General features: G+C 39.0%; 1 protein-coding gene and 1 long non-coding RNA gene across 2 annotated transcripts in view; both read left to right on the top strand.

Annotated features, from left to right (window-relative positions):
- The window catches only part of SLC7A11 (solute carrier family 7 member 11), a 120122-nt gene extending 114879 nt beyond the window's left edge, over positions 1–5243 (top strand). Inside the window, exon 13 of the transcript XR_566996.2 lies at positions 5026–5243. The gene's annotated coding sequence lies outside the window, so the exon portion shown is untranslated. The remainder of the gene's footprint in view (positions 1–5025) is intronic.
- A 10568-nt stretch (positions 5244–15811) lies between these two features.
- The window catches only part of LOC103657959, a 29167-nt gene continuing 25379 nt past the window's right edge, over positions 15812–19599 (top strand). Inside the window, exon 1 of the long non-coding RNA XR_566997.2 lies at positions 15812–16027. This is a non-coding gene — a long non-coding RNA (uncharacterized LOC103657959). The remainder of the gene's footprint in view (positions 16028–19599) is intronic.

Below are 19599 nucleotides of genomic sequence, written 5' to 3'. Positions count from 1 at the left end.
TGTGTGTCAGCAGCATGCTTGACTTTGTGCAGGGGAGTTAAGGAAGTCCCCTTGTATATATGCCCACGATTGGCTCCTGTTGCTGGAATAAATATCGGAATGTCTTGCAGTCCTTGTAGTTCCTAGTAAGTACTCTGCGTGACTGACACGTGCTTCAGAAAGTAGCCAGACTGGGTAAGAGACAGAAGGGAAAGAAAGAATGATATCGATAGCCTCCACGGGGGATTTATTTTAAAGCCTGCCATCTTGTCGACATTGTTTCAACACGACAGCTGAGTCTGCTGCCAAGTATTGAACATCTGACCCACTTGGCTCATCACTTTAAGCTGTGCCTTGTTCTAAATGGAAGGGCTGACCCTCTGAGAAGCCATAGTCTGAATCTGAGTTTGGTTCACCACCAAGTTCAAGATGATTATCTGAAGTTTGTTTAAACCTCAAGGGAGTTTAAAATTGAACTGAAAAATCTCACCAGAACAAATTTCTGCAGTGATTTTTAGCCTTTCAGCTTTTGCTTAGAAATGACGTGAAAGCAGCTTCTGTCCTCTGGCCATTTGGGATTGGATGGTAGATTCCAGATAGATCACATGCCAATATGGTGATATTCCAGCAGGGAAGGAAATTTGTTTAATCATTTTTGAAATGAGAAATAGGATGTAGAATTTAGTGTCAGGTTTAAACATTGTTTAAATTGTGTTTCTTCAGCCGACAGATATTTTCATATACAACAGTTTATATATTTCATTCAGTCCCAGAGACTGAGATTTTTTTCCTACTAAAACTTCAACAGCAAGGATAACTCAAATATAACTCTCAGAAATAGTTAATAAAAGTGTAAACTTCGGAGTTAGACATGGGTTTAAATTTTGGCTCTATCACTTCTTAGAGATGAAACCAAGAGCAAGTTATTAACCTCTCTGAACTTTGATTTACTTATCTTTAAAATAAGGGCTGGCAATGGTCCCTTTACAGGCCTGAAATGAGGATTATATAACCTCTAAGAATAGTGTCTGGATCACAGTAAGTTCTTTAGAAACGGTTACTTATTTTTACGTTAATAGAGCACACAGTAGACGTGTAATATATGCAATTAACCCACAGACTTTTTAAAGTCACATTTGCCACCATCCTTTCCACGGCAAGAGATTTTATTGAACACAGTAGTGGCAGGAATGCAGTGATAATTTTGGAGAGGGATGATGATACTAAATATTGCTATTTTATTTTATAAGTTTTTTGTAAAACAGGAATCACATCCTTATATGTCACTGCCTATTGTTGGTATTTGCTATCTTTTCCTTAAAAAAATCTGCCATGCCGCTTTCCGCCATCAGTCAATATTTTAACAATTTTTAAGAAACAATAATTCTTTTCATAATGATGAGACAGGACGGGCCTTGTTTAGATTGGAGATTATAATTCAAGAGGTTTTGATCCTCAGACTCTTGTCTTCCTAAAATGGAGGTACGTGGCCATTCTTAGGATTGTAAACTAGGCCAGGCATGGTAATAGTCCCAAGCTAGCTGCAGAATTTGCACCAGTATTGAACTGGCTTCAAGTGGCAATTGAGGACCAAAATGTATTAACTAACTTGTGACATTGAGGCTGGACTGTGTAGGCAACTTTTCTTCCTAATTGTTTATCTGGTGATACCATGTAGCCTCATGTAACCGAATCAATAGTAAAGTCACGGTGGATTACTGAATGGGTTCGTGACCACTCACACAGTCTATCTAGCATTTCATGGTGCAAAAATTTAAGAACCATGAATCTGCATTTAAATTGGTAGTTCTAAGAGTTTTTTTTGTTGTTTTTTTTTTTTTCATTCTTCAATTTAATTGTATGGCTCGGTCCATAAAATGAGGAGGCAGCAAATATTTCTGAGTAGAGAGTACTTATTTTGACATATGAAGAGAGGCAGCAGAATTCAAGCTATTCCATAGGATAAGGGAAGTTATAGTGCCTGATTTCGTATATGACTGGAATTATGCACAGTGTCCATTCCAAAAATGGAGCTTTAAAAATACTTAGAACAAAGTTGTTATGGGGATAATAGCTTTTGCATAGGTTACTTTGAAGAGAAATATGCATCTAACTGATAGGTAGTTTTAATGCCTAAACAATTTTGTTTCTTCACCGTGCTGTTTTTATTTACGAATCTCGTCTTTCTCCTGAATACCAGCCTTGTGCTGCCCATTTTCCCTATGTCGCTTTATTTAGAAAACTGAAAATTCTGCAATAGCTCATTAAACACTCATTTCAATTCCATATCAAAAGAACTTGTTACTAGTAGCCAGTCATTATGTCGTCCTAGTCACACTTAAGCATCAGTCAGTTTTCATAGGAAAACAAAACAATGGATGCCTGATTGTTTTTAATTTTCTAAAAATAGGTACTTAATTTCCTTCAAAGGAAAATGAACATTTTTCCCCCTAAAGTTGACTAGTTAAGTGTACGAGTCATGAAAGCAACCAACTGTGCAGCAAAAGGCAGTCGCTTATGATCTGGTCCATTTACTAAGTGCACAAATTTATTTTCTAAACTGCATCATAGGGAATAATAATGGGACTGATCATAATAAACAGGCCCATAAGAAGGATGGCCTTCAACTCTTTGAAACATGACAGTATATGCATTTATTAAAGACTCAGAAGAAAGGCTGCTTTCAGTCCCCGTGTACATTTTCCTAGATTAAACTTCAATATTTCATATTATATTCTCAATTTTATGTGTGTGTGTGTGTGTGTGTGTGTGTGTGTGTGTGTTCTTAGGAACCATGAAAAACAGTTATCACTTCTTGCCGAAGTCTGTTACATGGTAGACTATTCTCTGGGTTCAGTGCGTGCTATTCCTTTTAGAAAATATCTCATATGCCTCAATGTGTTCTCTCCTCTAACCTCTGTGACTGTTTCTATTTCCCTGATTACTTGAGGAATATAAAATGACCAGACTGTTGTGTCAAATGTCCGGTCATTCCAGTGGCTTGGCACCTGGATTTATCTACATTGCCCCAAAGAGAGATGACTGTACGGAATAGGGAATTATTTCACTGCTCCTACTCATCGCATATAGGCTAATAATGTTCTTGCTCTTTTTAACGACAGTATTACCTTGTTGGTAACTATTTCTTTTAATCTCACCAAAAGGCACTTAAAAACATGAATTGTACTCTACCCAGTCTCTTCATAACTGTGTTCTGTTAGTTTCTCATCACTTCTTCATTTAATCGGTACCCTTTTGAATACCACTCCAGTCTGCTAAGAACGGCTGGGTACTTGGAAGATTAGGGGGGAAAAAGGGTGAAACAGATTTAATGATAAGTAAAACTTCCCTGAACATTTTCTTTTCTTTTTTTTTTTTTTCTGTTCTTTATTAATGTGTATGGTCCCATCTCAAAGGGGCTTTATCTTACCTCTCACTGAATGATGGAGTTGACAAAGAATGTTGTAATTCAAATTCCACTCAGGTTAATCTTTTAAAAATGTAATAGATTTTATTTTGTGCAATTACTTTTAGGCTTCAGATCTCTGCCATGCTTTCTAATTTACTCTCACAGTGCCATGAGCACAAGCAACACAGGTCATGTCTTCTATGAGTCATTGTGAAATAAAATGAAATGGTCATAAACTGTGCAGTACCACTGGCCTATTTGTTCTTTAAATAAAATTGCTTCTCCTAAATACACCCTGTTGATAGTAGGGGGGTGCTTCATACCTATTTTTCTTCCTTCATGTTCTAGCAGTTCTTTCATTTTGCTCATTCATTATTAATATATTCTAAAGGGTCACACTTTCCAGGTATGCTGTATTCTTTTCTTAAAGCAGCAATCTTGGTATTCTCATCTCCTGTTGGTCCTCCCTCCTTGCCAAAGTTCAGTTTCTCAGCCGATCTCATACAAGGATGAAGAGATGGTTGCCTCCCAGGGCTTTTCAGAGTCTCTTAATGACTCTTACATTGCTCAAAGGCTTCTCTCCCCAACCTCTAGTCTTTAGAAATCCCGATTCCACTTTTTTCTTGTTTGTCCTTTTAACTAGTAGGTGTTGCTTGGAAAGTTGAAATTCCTAGTCTAAAACTTGAAAGTGACAAGCCTAATAGAAATTTCATAGTCGCTGTTTTGTAGAAAATATATCAATATAATGAGGGAATATAATTAGTTTACAAAGAAAACACAGGCAATTTGGTCATGGATATTGAACCAAAGAAATAAAGAAAACATGACAAGTTGAGGTAAAAGAATGTTTTCCAATTTAGAAAAAGCAATTTATAGTCTAGGTCTATGGAAATCCCTTTTAAAATAGTGCAGAGGCCAGAAAATATATAATGATTCTCTACCTAAAGAATGGTGTATGATTGGAATGACAGACTAATTTGGGGGAAGAAACCAAATTGCTTTAGTGATATTTGTGCTTTCCCCTCATAAGCCAGCTCCCTTTGCTACAGCAAAAAGTTATTAACCTAGAATTTGAAATTTTAAAGTACCCTGAATTCTGTTTTCTGTAAACAACTGAAATCCTCATGTACTAGACAAAATGAAATTTTAACAACTGAACATTCGATCTGAAGATCTTCTTACGGGGGGTTGATAACGAACAGGATTAATGGCAGCGTTTGGTTTCATGCAGTAATTTTCACAAAAGGTAGAGCGCATACTAGACTCCACGAGTTGCATTGTAATCAAGCTACTCTTGTAATGAATGCAGGCCCTTAATTTATTGAAACTAATTTTGAAATCATGGTACCATACATACCATCTACTGTAGAAATAATTTATAAACATTAATTGCAGGAAAGAGAGGAGCCATTTGCTTCAAAGAGCCCATCAGCAAGCTGTCCTTCCTGTTTTATCAGTAAGCAAAGCTGAGAGCAAATAACAGATGGAACTGTCCCTTGGTGGCGGCACAGAGCACTCATGAAATATAGCACAATCTTCCTCCAGTGTGTTATGTTTCTAACAGCGGAAGATCAGAAGCAGGCGAGGTGTGGGCTAGGATGAATGAATGCCTCTGATGAAACATCCTTTTCTTCTAGGAAGATTCCTGTAGCAGATTGGGCTTTAGCAGTTGATCTCAGTGGCTTGAGACAGTGTCATTACAGAATGCATCTGGAAGATTCTGCAGGAGGGACAAACCTCGGAAGACCAAGGTGAATCTAAGGCCTGATCTGTACTCTTAATGGGTGGTTAAATTCTAGTTCCTTTAAATAGCCATCAAAGACACCGCAGAACCAAAGATAAAGCTGCCCCAGACACCGAAATTTGGGACTCATTTACCATCTGCCACAATCATTTCATCCTCTTGCAATATTTTATCCTACTTACTAAAACTACAAGAAGGTATTTGTGCATTTTACGTGTGTGGGTGTGTGGCTAAAATCTCCTTCTGCATCTGTTGTTTGTATAATCATGCTGAAGGCTGTTACTAGGGCTGGGGAAGCTGGATTTAGTATATACTTTTTTTTTTTCCCTAATGGAAAAAATCTATCAGCCCAACTTCAGTGACTATTAAGAAACAGCTTTTTAGGCAGTGAGATAGGAAGTGGTCCTCAATTCCACTAGTGTATCATTTATTCATGCATCGTTCACTATTGCTTTTCATCATAAGTTTACTAAAGGTTTTCCACTCGCCCAAGGTTCCTAACTCTGGCTCATTCCCTCCACATTGAGCACTGCTCTTAGCTTCTGTTTAAGTGAAAAGATCAAGACTATGGGAGAGAACTCTTTTTATAAAAACAACTGCAACGTTCCTTCCTTCCTCCAACTTACAGTATCCCGGTCTTAGTTCTTTCCTCTTCTCCGATTTTAGGTAGAAAATTACCCTCCTCCTCATGAAGTTAATCCAAACACATGTATTCTTAATTTTACCCAATCCCATTCATTTCAATTAATCCCTTAATTACTGAAATATTCAGCCTTTTTCACTTAAATGCATTATCCAATTGACTTGTCTTTATCCCTTATAAAGGAAAAGAAAAAAACATTATTTTCAAGACTGTTGCCCTTCAAGTTACTATCATTTCTATTCCTACAAAACTTCTTGGAAGATTAGTCTACAGTTCCTGTCATCAATTTTCTTCATTTACTCTACTCCCATTTTCTGCTCGCCCATTCTCTGAAACTGTTCTATAAAAGTGCGCGTTTCCTATCTATTCAGTACAGTCGTCATAGTTTTTTACTCTTCCGCGGCTGAGTGCTCTTTCTGCTGGGTGTAAATCCTTGGGTTTCTACTTCCTGGCAGAAAGCAGAGTTTCGTGTTCAAGAATAAGGAGATCAGACGCTCTTTGCGCACCCCGGAAGCGAGGACAGAGGCACCTGGTCTTGGTTTGGCAGTCAGAGGGTCCCGCTTTGAGGATGGAGGGGATCTATCCCCAGAGGGGCAGAGCAGAGCCTGGGACAGAGGTGATGGTGTTAGCTGCAGAGCCTGTGGTGTTCGAAACCAGACTTTCTCCTTCAGTGTTTCCTGTTGATTATCTCTCTTGGTTCCTTCCTGTTTTCTGAGCCTGATTTTTCAAGTTTCACATCACTCTGGATGCTAACTAAAACCTTTGCCATAGACTCCTCTTCCTCCCTTAATTTTGCCATATTTGGTGTATGTTCTTTTGGGGTAAAGACCTTGCTGATACACAGAAAGGTACTTGGGAATGGGTTTAATGTAATGGAGCCTTAGGGAAAGTGGGGTTAGGAGTGACGAGGTGGCTGGTTTTCAGACTGGGGCCGAAAGCAGTGAAATCCCATTCATCTTTGGGGACGTTGGCAGCTCATTACATGCAGTGGTGAAAGAGCTAATTAAACGTAGCCTCTGGTCTCTGGAATGAAAGACTCCCTTGGAATCAAATGCCTATTCAAGGTAAGGCTTTGGGAGAACCAAGTTGCCACTGTCATTAAACAGATAAAATAAAAGGCTATCGGGATACAGGAATGTTTTGAGAGCATTGAATAGATGACAAAGGTAAATGATAAGTTTCTCTCCTTAGATTCTTGATTATGGCAAAGACTGAATCTCAGAAACTCTGACAATGAAACAGTCTCTGCATTCTCTCAGCTTCTTTCAACTTCCATGTACTTGAAAATGAAACTCAGGGTTTGATATGGTTGCTGAATTATAATAAAAATTAACTTTACAGTCTTGCTGCCTTCTTATGTGAAAGTGAGAGCACCGATCAGAAAAACGTAGAATCCTAAGCATCAGAATTAGACCATGTGAGCTGATTCCAAAGACTTGCAAGTCCTTGAACTCCTAACCTCCCTTACCCCCAGGTCCACCCCGCCCTCTGTGGTGGTGCACTGGACCCAGCTGTTTATGGCTCATGAGGGTGACTGCCTTTATCTCTTCACTGTGTTCAGTGATATCATGTTGACCCCTCAAAGTCAGCCACAGAAGTATTTTAAATGCTGCAGATCAGGATTCCCCCTCCCCTTCTTGCTGGAGCACATCACTGTTCTTGGGATTTCTGAAGTATTTCCTTCTTGTTTGATGGGGCTGTCTCTTCTTGCCTGGAGCCCCTCAGTTAGGGGCTATCTTAGCAAGAGAGAGCCAATTCACCCTTTGGAACTGCAGTGAAGGGGAACTTTTTCCTTCTTCACTTCTAAGTTCTTTGATTGGTCTGATAATTAAATTGACATAAGACACAGTGACAGAAGAAAAACAAATTTAATTTCATATGTATGGAAACCCATAAAAATATGAGACTCAAAGATGTGGCCAAAGCTCTTATACCTTTTAGATAAGAAAACAGTAAACTTGTGAAAAATTGACAAGACAAAGTTCTTTGGGCTTGGGGTAGCTAATTGGCAAAGAAGTAACAAGGCTTGTTTTTATAGCCTCATAGCCCTGAATTTCCTATCCCTGGCTATAAGCATGTCTTCTATTCTCCTGACATCAAGAGGGTACTTTCATGTGAAAGATTCAGGGTGACAAATGAGGGTCAGAGTGTCCTTCTTATACTGGCTGTGTCTCAAGTAACTTTAATTCAAAATAATCAGTATGCCAAAGTGGCATATTTTGGGGTGGCATTTTCTGGTCTTCTTCAGAACCTACAAACCTCCCATCATCTCCAAACTTCTAACTACTGGGCAGATGCCAACGTGTCCCAGAGTTGTCAATTGCATTGTGAAACCTGGATGAAGTTTTTTCCTTTTATTTTAGGATGACAAAACTTGGTACTGTATATAAGAATGATAAGGACTAGTAACAGTGACTGATCTTGGACAGGCAAAGCATAATTTTTCAAAGTGATGACTGTATCATTCTGAGTTAGCAGGCGTGGGTCTGTTTCCTGCCTCATTTGCTTGACTATAATCTCACATCAGTGGAGGTTTAGGATAGTGAACTTGAGATTCTAGAAATCCCTTAAATAACACAGAGAAGGGGAGCAAGTACTCTGGGGTGAAATTATAATTTACAAAGAATCCTTACCCTTGTTTGTCCCCCAAGAAGTGTGGATCATTACTAAGGTCTTAAGAAATGTGTTGGCGAGGGGACTGGCAACAGTTTTGGGGAGTTCGTATTACTGTTTTTCTAGGCTGAGGATGTTAGGGGCAGAATGTGTCCATTGAAATGGTTTCCCTGATTGCAATGAGGAGGAAACTAGTGTAGGGCAGTAGAGGCCAAGTGGCAGCATTCAAAAAGTAAAAGACAAAATTGTTGTGGTTACCATAGTAGGTCAAGCTCATCAGTCAGAATGTTCTGAATTACAGGAATCTTTCGTACTGGTTGGCTGATCATGGGGTCCCTTGACTGAAATATGTGATAGCACATTAGTCCTTCTTGATTTGTGTTATGAAAACACTCCACGACCGGGAAGCACAGGTCTGATATGGGCCACCCCTGCAGGGAGTTGCTCAATCTAGCCCGATTCTCAGATTTGAGTCAGTTCCATAATCCAGGATTTCTTAATGATGGACTCAGCAATATCACTTGTATGTGCAATTAATCTCCTTCCTCGCCTTCACCGAAGGCTATTTGGTGGCCATGTGCTATGTATTGCGGATAAATTGCTGTTAATCTGGTTAGTCTGTTCTATGCTCCTGGTTCATTCAGAATGGCTGGGAAATTCTGTCCTTTTGCAGAAAGAATTCCAAAAGACTCTTGCTCTCTCATACCAATGATCTAGCAACCGTCAAGAATAGCAGCATTACACTGTAAGGATAATGTGCTTTTAGGGGTCAGTGTTCACATAGACATTATCAGGTACCACATGTTATTGTTTCGACTTTGTGACAAAAATAGACTGCATTTCAGGTCACACTGATACAAACACATCCTAGAATCTGGCTACACAGACATTTCATGCCAGGTATTATCTGTGTGTGAATAGAATACAAAGAAGGTATAAAATTCCATATAGTAAAAATACATATAGTAAACCCACTCTGGGAAAGAGAAATAACTGGAGCTTTGGATATGGTTAGACACTGATTCTGAGCTACCTAATTCCTGGAGATGGAGAGTACCATTGTGGTCTACTGATCAGAATGACAAATTGTACTTCAGATTATAAATTGAGTTTTGATCTGAGTTTCCCCCGAGGTGGTCCAGTCTTGTGGTTATTTTTCTCAGTATATAAGTGGAATAAGTCTCATAAGCAATTGACAGAATCCCGCACTGGGTCCCTGTACCAAGAACAGGACTATTAGAATTGCCAGGCTTCTGGAGTTGACCTTACCTACTAAAGTGCTAAAATCCAGAGTAGTATTGAATCCGTAGGAGAATCACAAAAGTTAAAAAACATCACCAAAAGCATGAACGATGTAGGGTTGATGATTCTTTTCAGGTCTCCATTTAGGCCTACGTAGAAGACTCAGAGGTCCATTGAGTGATTATAAATTATACCCAGTTGTCCCTTTCATAAATATTTATTCAGTACCCACCAAGATTCAGACTTTGCTAGATGTCATGGGTGCAATTATGAGCAAATCTTGACATAGTCTTTGCTTTTGTGTCACAGATGTTTTGGTGGAGAAAACGGGCATTGTTCGAGAGAATTCCATGAGCTTGTGTTGCAAGGAAATCTGCGTTGTCCTGGTGTTTATGTGTAAGTGTGTGCAGGAAAGGTTTGGAAGGGAAAGCAGAAAAGATAAGGGAAGTCTTCCTCCAGCAAGTGGCACTGGTGGCGAAGGTGGGTGTTAGCTAAGCAAAGGGGAAGGGCCAACGGCACCCACAGCAGGAGAGAAGAGAGCAGCTAAGGATCCAAATGAAAGACCGTGCACTTGGAATGGTGGCTCTGGGGGCAAAGTGGGCAGAAAGGAAGCTCAAGCAGTAAACGGGCTAAACTGGCAGGATTTGCTCCTATCTTAAGAACAATGTGAAATCAAGTGCATGGTTTTAAGTAGGGAAATGTCATGTTCAGATATTTAAACGACTTCTCTGACTGCACTATGGGTTTAATCAGAGAGTGACAAGATGTAGTATTGATCTATTGCAACAATCCAAGTGGGAGTTTGTTGTATGGACAGAGAAATAGGTAAATTTATGAGATATCTAGGAGATGATATTAATAGGATTGGCGATGGACTATTGATAATGAATTGAATATTGAGTACATGAAAGCGGAAAATGTAAAGCAATACTCTCATAGTTCTGGCTTATATACAGGAGATTATCGATCCATCTATCTATCATCTCTCCACCTAAAATTTCTGGCTTGTATAGTAGTATGTATATATGTGTGTGTGTGTGTGTGTGTGTATACACACACAGAACAGTAGTATGTATATATATGTGTGTATATATATAGACATATTCACAATCTGAACTGGCTGGAATGAGTCTGATTCTTGGCTCATTTGCATGGAGAAAGAGAGGGGGGATAAATTTGGGACAATGATCTTAAGTTCATTCTTGGACCTGTAGAGATTGAGGGCCCTGACACATTTATGTGAAGATGTTGAGTGAAAACAGTCATGAGGGTGAGGAATGAGAACGGATTTGTTGATGAAATACATAATAAACACGGGGGTCACTGGTCCATGGATAGGAAGAGAGGCCAGAGCTGTGGAGAAATTGCAAGGAGAGAAGAGGAGTCTGAGACCATGCACTGCAGGACTCAGCAGCTAAGGTACGCTGACGCCCTGGAGTGCAGTCTGTTCAGCTCGCTGCACTTAGCAAGAATTCACCAGAGGTTTATGGGCTTAAAAACAAACAAACCAAAACTGATAGAGAAGGAGAGCACCCTTTCAGTCCCTCTCGCCTTTTACTAGCTTACTCTAAAATAGCGAGTACAAACAGAAAATGTTCCAAGTTGGATGGCGATGTTTGGCTAGACTCCTTTGGTTCTGATAATGTTGGCTTTTAGGTGTTTGGTCTGGCGATTCAAATAAGGTGTAAACGATTTCTCATTTGTAAAATGACTTCCTAGTACTCTATTTTTTCAGTACTTAGCCAATTCTGCTTTATGTTGAAAGTACCTATCTGGGAATCTGTCCATCCTTCCAGCCTGGGAAGTTTGGCAGACGGTGCCCATGTTTCACTCACCTTTATGTTCACAGTGATGGTGTGGTGTCTCCTGATAGTAAGTGCTTCTGTCTCTTATAAACATTTTTTTTCTTTAAAGTATGTTTCAATTTCCGATATTAAAAAAAAGTGTGTATATACTGGAAGACAAATTGGAAAAACTTTGTTTATTTTTAATAAGCTGGGCATGGAGCCCAATATGGGACTTGAACTCACGACCCTGAGATCAAGACCTGAGCTGAGATTGAGAGTCAGGCACTTAACCAACTGAGCCACCCAGGCGCCCCAACCTGGCAAAACTTTAAACAGAAACTCTCATTTTTATTGTTTGGCTTAAAGGTAAATGGGCATATTAATAAGCTACCAGAGCTCTCTGCAAGTTTCACCAGATGGTCCCAGTTTTTCTTTCCATAATATAAAAATGCACTTCTCAAACTTGGCCACTGGGGGGAAGCATAGTGCAAAATTAGCATTTAGTTCATCCTGGTGCCCGGTGTAGACTCTGTAAAGCCTGTGGGTCGGAAGACGTGCTATGCCTTTAGTGTAAGCAGAGCCTTTGTCTGTGTGTCCATCAGTCGTTTGCCCTTTGTCAAATTCTCTCCTCTGTCCCTTTTTCCAGGGTACTTTGTGGGTCAGCACTTTTATTTTGAAACTTCTAGGAGCTTAATTAATAAACATGAAAACCAAGTCAAAGCTGGCACAATGCCCTTTTTGCTCAACCACATGGGCTTGCCAAGGTAATTGTAGTTATTTACATTTGGCATCCAACTGACTCAACGAGCAACTTTGCCTTTTTTTCTACGAGTACCCAAGCTATTAAATTAAACAGGTTAATGTGGCTACAGCATTTCACCCCCTGCTATCCCCACAGCTACAGTAAATCTGCCACCTGTTTATTTCCATAAAAATTCAATTAGGCACCACCAGTTATTCTTCTTATGCGAGCAATTAACCTTAGGCAGTTTCAGGCCCCAAAGAAAGGCCAGGCTGGCCTGTTTCTTTTTTCCCTCTTTGCTCCCTTGCCGCCAGGGGTTTCTTTCGCTAAGTGACTGCACACCTTCACACCAGTGAAAAATGAAAGAATAGACTCGACCGCTGTGCGCTGTCATGCCGGGGAAAAGAGCAAAAACTGAAAAATCGCAAACAGCCCTTCTGCCTCCCCCTGTCCAAGCGGTGGGGAAGCGTCGGAGGCCGGGGAAGGGAGCAGCGAGCCTGCAGCCAGGACCACGGGGACTCCCCGGCATTGCTGAGAAACACACCCACGTGCCTCAAAACCGGTTTTTTTTTTCTTTCTTCTTTATCTTGTCAAAAAAAAAAATGCCGCAGCATCCTGGCGAAAGCAACGACACAATGATGAAGGGATAAATCCACACTCGTGTCCCAGCAACGTTGGTACAACCAAAGGCGCGGGAGGTGGTGGCTTTCCTTTCCCATTTGAAAAGGAATGAGGCTTCAGTACAGGTTGAAAATGCTTTCTTTCTTTTTCTTTACTTTCTTTTTTTTTCTTTTTCTTTTTTTTACTGTCTGCTTCTCTTGGTTGCATTTCTTTCCCTTCTCTCAAAGTCTACCACTAAAAATTAAAATGACTTGAATCTCACATCTAGAGATTTCCCACACGATCTCATTGTTGAACAGGGGCTTGATGTCCTGGCTTCTCATTAAATCCCTTTAGTGTCATTGACACTGATTGTCTTTGAAGAAATCATAGCGCATGTGTTAATATAGTCTTAAGAGCAAATTAGACTGAAATGTTCATTAATTAAATCACACCTAGGTTTCAGGATAAGACAAGTATTTCTTCATAAATGAGTTGGTACCAACTACGATCAATGGGTGGTTATTATCAGTAAATTCAGAGAATGAGAAAACATCAAAAAAAAGAGAAGGAAATAGGGTTTAAGTTGATAGAACCCACGGTGACTGTGAGGTCCTAGCTAGGCAGGTGGGGGGAGGGCTCAGGTTACTCTGAAAGTTGTCACATGTCTCCCAATGGATCCTTGAGCAACATTTGCTCAGGTGTGTTGCTGGGCAGGCGTGGATGTCAGATGTCGACCGTGCCCAAAATGCTCCCAAGGGATTGAGTCTCTACCTCTGTTTTTCCTTCTTCCTGCATCTGAAGTTGTCCTGTACCAGCCAGCATTAGGACGCTGCTGGGGTAGAAGACTGTAATAAAGTGCACTTTGAAGGCGGCATGTCACAGGAAAAAGATACAGTCTAATTAAATTTAATCTTCTTTTAAATGGTTACTCAAAAGAGAGACTCTATTAGAAGTTCAAAAGTGCATGTATAAATCCTCCCCAGGCAGGTCCGTACCTAGGGCTAACACCCGGCAGGGGGAAGACTGAAGGGAATTTTAGAACCTGTGTTTCATCTTGATAGGGCTGATGAGACTTTAATGAAGAAAGACCAATATTCTGTGGCCCTGAAACCACATCCTCTGCTGTCGAATGGGTTCAAGTTCATGGTCTTGAAAATTGTCCTTTTCCTGTCTTCAAATGTTCTCCTGAGTCCTTTTCTTTTCAGTTCAAAGTAGAAATTAAAATAGGTTTTAAGTGTTTATTCTTCGTCCTAGATTTTGGGCAGATGCCTAATTTCCACTGCTTCCTTACCTCCTGAAGAGTTTCAGGCTTTTTGCTTCTGCCAAAATGAAGCAAACATACAGCTTGGTACTTTGAAGTCTGAGTTAAAGCAAAACTAAATGGACCATGTTTATCTGATCAATTAAAGCATTGCCTACATCCTTAGAACTGATGTTTCTCATTTAGGCAGCATTCTATACAATCCTCGGGAAATTAACAACAGAGATTGAGTTTGGGGAATGGGGGTCATTATACAAAGAAATGCAGGAAGAGTGGGGAAGAATTTGACCAGGTTCCAATATAAGCTACATAAACTGACTGGGCTCCAATATAAACTGAAGAATGTCTTAGGAGAAGAGGGACTGTAGAAGAATATTAATGACAGTTCCCAAAATAGAAGTTTGACTTAGAAGCCCTATTATGTAAAGTGATCTACTAGATTTAATAGTCTTTGGCTTAATCGATGCTTATAATTACAAGAACTGCGTCTCTCCGAGGTTAGGATGTGTACTGTTCATCCTAAGCACAGTTCAACAGGGTGTGCTCCCAAACCAGAACCATGCTAAGCAGAGTCTGACATTTAGAAAAATGAGAAGAACGTAAATTACAACTCTCTTAGAAGCTTATGGTTTTTTTTTAAACCAAACTGATTAACACCAATTAATTAAAATGATATAAAATAGTAGGTAATTGGACCCAGAGGCCATCCCCAGTCAATACCCTGTTCCATTCTTCTCAGAAATAGTTTGAAATAACACTTGTTTGCCTTCCTTCCCAGCTTGCCCAGGACCTGTGCATGTGACCTGTTCCAGAAGGAAAGCAATCTCCCTTTCCTCGAAACCCCTACTAGATTCCTTGTCTTTAGCTGCAGTGAGTTACATCACCCATTTGCTGCCAGCAGATCTAACTTCAAGCTGCACAAAGATAATGGTTTATATTTTCATATTTGGCAGATTCTATGGAGATTGCCTTCCAAATTCCAAGATTTGTCTCCAGAATTGCAGCTTGGCAGGACAGCCAATGTAGAGCCTTCGTGTGTAGATTCTTTGATTTGGGGTGGATTTTAATACTACAGGTGTAGAGACAAACTGAAATTTTATCAAATAGCTTTCCTCAAATGCTAAGTTTTAAGCCTTTTCCTCTTCAACTATAAAGGGGGCAAAATGGCAAAGATAAAGCTCTTAAACTCTCCGATCCAAAGCTCCTGGAAAAAGTTTTCTCCTCCCTAATTTGGTTTTCTATATGATTTATTTTAAGCTTCTATCCCTCCCACCAAGGCAGAGAGTGCCTGTTTAGATTTTTAATTAAATTGTCATAACCTCTTAATTTAATTATATATTATACATTATAATATATTATTATATTTGTATATAACTGAGATAATTAACTTGTCAAGACTTTTGTGGGTACAAGAAAAGCTATAAAAGAAAAAAAGCAGCTCTAGGGAAAATTGTCTTAAGATGGTACATTTCTTGACAAAGAGCTGTGTCAATTTAATGGAGCACTTAGTTCTCAATGCATTTACACATAAAATTTTGTGTCATTAAATGGCAGCCTATGGGGCAAATTTGGAAGATAAATCACTTACAGTTAGGAAAAATTCACATGTATTTTAACCCCTGAGACAGTGTTACTGATTATATTATAATGAACTCATTATTTGCTTTGTTCCAGGCTTTGATTAAATATCCTGGTTTATTTAACATGATTGTAGGTGTTCTTGAGCCTGGCTATATCCTCATGTAGATTAGTGAGATGACAATTTTGTAGAGAATGAGAAAGAATAAGGAACACTTTTATTCTATTCTATTTTCTAGGATGTTTCACAGGAAAACATGCCGTGAATCTTTTGCAGAAGACCCTTCTTCTCTTATCAACAGATGATTGATAAAATCTTATTTCTTCAATGATTGGAAAGACATGGATCTTGAATTTTAAGTTCCTGGTTTGTTAGTGCTGTGTGAAAAAGAGGAAAAAACAACAGCAGCAAAGAAAGTCAACAAGGTTAGTGAGATGAAAAGGGCTCAAGTTATTATCCTATTTGATCTTTTGGCTACCAAATACTTAAAATATATTAAGCTACCAAATACATAAATTTTCTACCAAATACTTAAAATACTGTAAGCTCAGGGGGCATATTCTGGCTTTATCTTCTCAAACTAGTGTTGAGCTACATTTAATTTGATTACTTTCTATCATGATAAGACAGGAAACAGTCAAAATTTTGTACATTTTAGATCCATCTTTGGTTAGAACTCTTCAACTTCTTCATATAGCGTAGTTGAATAAAAAATTATAATTAATTGGGGGTACCTGGGTGGCTCAGTCGGTTAAATACCCAACTTTGGCTCAGGTCAGGATCTCAGGGTCCTTGGATGGAGCCCCAGGTCAGGCTCCATGCTCAGTGGAGAGTCTGCTTGAGATTTTCTTTCTGCCCCTCCCCCCACTCATGCTCTTGCTCTCTCTCTCTCTCTCTCTCTCTCAAATAAATTAAACTTTTAAAATGTAATTAATTAGATAACTCAAGGACTTGGACCTTCAGTTACCTGTTTACTGAAGGACTTAACAAATATAATCCTGAGAACAGTATGGTTTAAACCCTCCATGAGTCCCTTTCACATTTTATGTTCATATAAACTTTTCTGACTCTTCATTGATTTTTTAAGTATTGCATCTAAACTTTGTGACTGTCTTCTACAAATTATAAGAATGAGGATCTTTGATCATTATGTTACATGAAGAGTAAGGTATTTTTGGATTACTGAACCTATTGACCCTCATTACTCTATCACTTTCTGGAGAGCTTAGGACAAGAACATGATATGACTCTTTGGGTTACACCTAGACTCCATGGTTGGGGACTTTGTGTTGGTTGTCTTCTAAGAACTCAGTATGAGCTACTAGTCACTGTTTCTTCTACCAACGACCAGCCAGAATGGCTGGAAGAGTTAGGCCTGTAGAAATGTACTCAGGATAAACTAAATAATAGTTTTGAGATGTTTGATTCTATCTCATTTTAAGTTATATTTCAAGACTTACTGAACTTCTCACCTCACTTTTCGCATACTTCTAGAAGAATCTGACAAATATCCTCTTATATGTAAATTTGATGTAACTGGCTCCATTTTCAGAATTGCTTTTTTCTGTTATTATTTGTGTTTTGGACTTGGTCAACCTTGAAAGCAAGTTCAGTACTACCTTACATTCCCAACCACTGTCATCCTTTTCCTTTTCATTCTACAAGTCATTATTGAAAGGCATAGATTTTATCAAAATAAAGAAAGCATTCAGCTTCCACTGAGAAAAAGAGAGATAACTACTGGATTACGAAGGGAGAATTTGAGATGAAGTGATACCATAACGTGACACAATATCAGAATAATTGGGACCTCAGAAGAAGAGGAAAGAGAGAGGGGGGAAGAAGATATATTGGAGCAAATTACAGTGGGGAACTTCCCTAATTTGGGGAAGGAAACAGGCATCAAAATCTAGGAGGCACAGAGAACCCCCCCAATATCAGTAAAAATAGGTCAACACCCCAACATATAATAGTGAAACTTATAAAGCTCAGAGACAAAGAGAAAATCCTGAAAGCAGCCGAGAACAAAATGTTGGTAATCTACAAGGGTAGAAATATTAGATTGGCAGCACACCTATCCACAGAGACATGGCAGGCCAGAAAGGACTGGCATGATAATATGTTCAGCGTGCTAAATGAGAAATATATGCAGCCAAGAATACTTTATCCAGTTAGGATGTCATTCAAAATAGAAGGAGTGAGAAAAAAAACTTCCAGGACGAACAGAAAATTAAAGAATTTGTGATCACCAAATCAGCCCTACAAGAAAGATTAAAAGGGATCCTCTAGGGGCCCCTGGGTGGCTCAGTCGTTAAGCGTCTGCCTTGGGCTCAGGGCGTGATCCCGGAGTCCTGGGATCGAGCCCCACGTCAGGCTCCTTCACTGGGAGCCTGCTTCTTCCTCTCCCACCCCCCCTGCCTGTATTGTCTCTCTCTCTGTCAAATAAATAAATAAAATCTTTAAAAAAATAAAAATAAAAAAATAAAAAAAATAAAAGGGATCCTCTAAGCAAAGAGAGCCCAAAAGTAACATAGACCAAAAAGGAACAGAGACAATATATGGTAACAGTCACGTTACAGGTAATACATTGGCACTAAATTCGTATGTTTCAGTAGTTTCTCTGAATGTAAATGCGTTAAATGCCCCAATTGGAAGACACAGGGTATCAGATTGGATTAAAAATAAAAAAACAAAAAAACAAAATACCAAGACCCATCAATATGCTGTCTGCAAGAGACTCATTTTAGACCCAAAGACACCTCCAGATTTCAAGTGAGGGGGTGAAAAACCATTTATCATGCTAGTGGACATCAAAAGAAAGCTGGGTTGGCAAACCTTGTATCAGACAAATTATATTTTAAACCAAAGACTGTAATAAGAGATGAGGAAGGACACTATATCATAATTAAAGGATCTATCCAACAAGAAGATCTAAGAATTGTAAATATTTATGCCCCCAACATGGGAGCAACCAAATATATAAGCCAATTGATAATAAAATCAAAGAAGTGCATCAATAATAATACAATAATAGTAGGGGCCTTGAACACCCCCCTCACTGCAATGGATGGATCATCTAAGCAGAAGATCAACAGGGAAATAAGGGCTTTGAATGACACACTGAACCAGAACGACTTCACAGATATATTCAGAACACTCATCATAAAGCAACAGAATACACATTCTTCTCTAGTGCCCATGGAACATTCTCCAGAATAGATTACATACTGGATCACAAATCAAGTCTCAACCAGTACCAAAAGATTAGGATCATACCCTGCATATTTTCAGACCACTAATGCTTTGAAACTGGAACTCAATCACAAGAAGAAATTTGGAAAGAACTCAAATACACAGAGGCTAAAGATCATCCTACTGAAAAATGAATGGGTGAACCAGGAAATTAAAGAAGAATTTAAAAAATTCATGGAAACAAGTGAAAATGAAAACACAACTGTTCAAAACCTTGGGGGTGCAACAAAGGCAGTCCTAACAGGGAAGTATATAGCAATACATGCATTTATCAAGAAACAAGAATGGTCTCAAATACACCAACGAAACTTACACTTAGAGGAGCTGGAAAAAGAACAGCAAATAAAGCCTAAACCCAGAGAGAGAAGAGAAATAATAAAGATTAGAGCAGAAATCAATGAAATAGAAACCAAAAGAACAGTAGAGCAGATCAATGAAACTAGGAGCTGGTTCTTTGAAAGAATTAATAGGATTGATAACCCCCAGGCCAGACTTATCAAAAAGAAAAGAGAAAGGACACAAATAAATACAATCATGAATGAAAGAGGAGAGATCACAACCAACAACAAAGAAATACAAACAATTATAAGAACATATTATGAGCAACTATATGCCAACAAATTAGACAATCTGGAAGAAAGGGATGCATTCCTAGAGACATATAAACTATCAAAACTGAACCGGGAAGAAATAGAAAACCTGAACAGATTCATAACCAGCAAGGATATTGAAGTAGTAATCAAAA

This window comes from Ursus maritimus, unplaced genomic scaffold (assembly GCF_017311325.1).
Source record: "Ursus maritimus isolate PB19 unplaced genomic scaffold, ASM1731132v1 scaffold_11, whole genome shotgun sequence".
In the NCBI taxonomy this organism is placed as follows: Eukaryota; Metazoa; Chordata; class Mammalia; order Carnivora; family Ursidae; genus Ursus; species Ursus maritimus.
Note: the sequence above shows the minus strand (reverse complement) of the source record. Positions and strands in the feature narration are given on the sequence as shown.